General features: G+C 35.4%; 1 non-coding gene across 1 annotated transcript; it reads left to right on the top strand.

Annotated features, from left to right (window-relative positions):
* The first annotated feature begins 1,886 nt into the window (after positions 1–1,886).
* Positions 1,887–2,033, top strand: LOC120070441. The gene has a single exon (XR_005479937.1). It is a non-coding gene; the product is annotated as a small nucleolar RNA snoR135 (small nucleolar RNA).
* The last annotated feature ends 352 nt before the right edge of the window (positions 2,034–2,385 follow it).

Raw genomic sequence — 2,385 nt, forward strand, 5'->3', positions numbered from 1 at the left:
TTTTTGACAGGTCGAGGGTTGAACCCTCGTCTTTTTCTCAAGTCGAGGGTCAAACTCTCGATCTCCTCTTTAATTTTTGACAGGTCGGGTTGAACCCTCGACAAAATATTTTAAACTAAATCCCTGCCTTGAAATCTTCAAAACAACCATATATTTCTAAATAGTTTCAAAACCACTATATTTCCCTAAATATTTTTTCTAATCACAATATTAAAAAAAAAAAAAAAAAAAAACTCCAAATTGGCCTCACTTTTATAAACAAATGAAGTTTGGCCTTTTGCTGATATCATCACGTTGTGAATTCATCACTTTAACCCTTCTTTCTTTTTCCTCATTTCTCTTCTCTTTTGTAGCACTTTTTCTTTTTCTTCAATTTTTTCCTTTTTCCTGCTTTTCTTCTTCTTTTTCTTTTTTCGTTTCTGACGATTTCTTTCGTTTATGCCGCCTTCTAAGGCGATTTCCCTTTTTTCTTCTCTGGCGATTTATGTTTATGTCACATTTTTTTTTGTTTTTCTCTCTTTATTCTTCATTCTGCAGTTTTTTTCTTGAAAAAAAAGTTGCAAGTGTGTTGGGTGAAGAATAATACGAAGGAGAGAGGAGTGGGAGCACGGAACGAGGAGCGAGAGCGAGAATGAGAAACGAGAGGAAGAATCTGAATAAATGAAAAGAAAAATTGAAGAAACAAATTGCAATTGTGTTTTATGAGATTAAGATGAAGGAGTGGGGAGCGGGAGCGGGAGTGAAGAGCTAGAAATAAGCCTTCACATACGTTTTGAGTTCAATTGATACTTTCACATATAGATGACGTTAGCAGAAGGCCAAATTTTGAGTCGGGCCCTAAATAGGACCATTTGTACAAATTTCCCATATATGTGATGGGTTTTTTTTTGTACGGATGACTCCTTTTTGGAGAGTCAAATGAAAAATGGGTATCTTTTTTAAATTGAATAAAAAGTGGCCTTTTGCTTTGCATCAACACTTTGTGAATTTACCATTCATGCGCTATAATTCATAAGTTTTCTTAATACTTGATACTCGATCGTCACTCCTCAATCCTCAATCCTTGATACTTGATGTTCGATGCTCTACGCTCTATACTTTATGTTATATGCTTTGTGCTATATACTAACTACATGTTACTCGATCTTCGATTCTCGATGCTTGGTGCTTGATGCTCGATGTTTTACGCTCTATGTTATATGTTATATACCCTATGCTATATACTAGCTACATGCTACTTTATCCTCGATCGTCAATACTCTACGCTCTATTCTCAATTCGGGAGTTCACTTAATGCTCAATGCTCTAATGCTCTATACTATATGCTCGATGCTCGATGCAAAGAAATGAAAAAAAAAAAAAAAGAGAACCATAAAAGAAACAAAAAAGGAAGAAGAAATGCACAAAAATGCAGAAAAAAAAGAATCGCAAGAAAAAAATGAAGATGGAATAAGAAGAAAAAAGAAAAAAGAAAAAAGAATGCTACTAAATAGAGAAAATATGAGAAGAATGCATTTAGGATTAAAGGATGATTTCACATAACGATGATGTAAACAAAAGGCCAAAATTCATTGCTTTTAAAAAAGATACCAAAATTTCATTTTTTTTTGCCAAAATGTGGGTCATCTACACCATTTTTGCCCCGCATGGCATTTTCGTAATTATGCAGGTATAAGGATCAATCCACGAAGCCCTAGCCGCGGTTCTTCGCCTTTATAAGCACTGCCTAACGTGAGGGTCTCAAATGGCTTCTTCGTTCAGATTTCTCTTCGTTCTTCCGCCGCCATCTTTCATATTTTTTTGCTTTTCCGATCTGATTTCTGATCAATTATTTTGTTCTGCTGCTTCTTCTTCAATATCTCTGAGCTTGAGCATTAGAGGTTGAAAAAGCAGGGATTGTGTGTATCGGCGTAGTGCTAATTTCAGTGCACTCTGTTCCGAAAGTGTTCCCTGCAACATCAAATCTTCAGGGGAAGATGGGCAGTTGTGATTCATCTCCCATTGAATTTTCAACAATCATCTTCCCTACATCAAATTTCTCTACCTCTTTTAATTCTCCATTCCTCCAATCGAATCCAAACATTTTTCTATCTTTAACTGGTCCATGATCGGTCCTCTTTTAAATAAGCCTTTTTATTGGTCTTCTTTGGAATGGATTAAGCATTGGTCTTCTGATGAACCTTTTCAAATTGGCGGAGAACGATTGCTGCTTAATGAAACGTGATTTTACGATTGTTATAGTTTAATTTTGTTTGCACTATATTTGTTGATTGATCGAGTTGTTGATCTGTGAGTTATACTTCATAGGGAGTCTGTTTCGTTGTGAACTGCAAAATTTTGTTGTTGTGTAGAGAAGGCACCAAAAATGCATAAGAACTACACTTC

This window comes from Benincasa hispida, chromosome 1 (genome assembly GCF_009727055.1).
Source record: "Benincasa hispida cultivar B227 chromosome 1, ASM972705v1, whole genome shotgun sequence".
Taxonomy (NCBI): domain Eukaryota; kingdom Viridiplantae; phylum Streptophyta; class Magnoliopsida; order Cucurbitales; family Cucurbitaceae; genus Benincasa; species Benincasa hispida.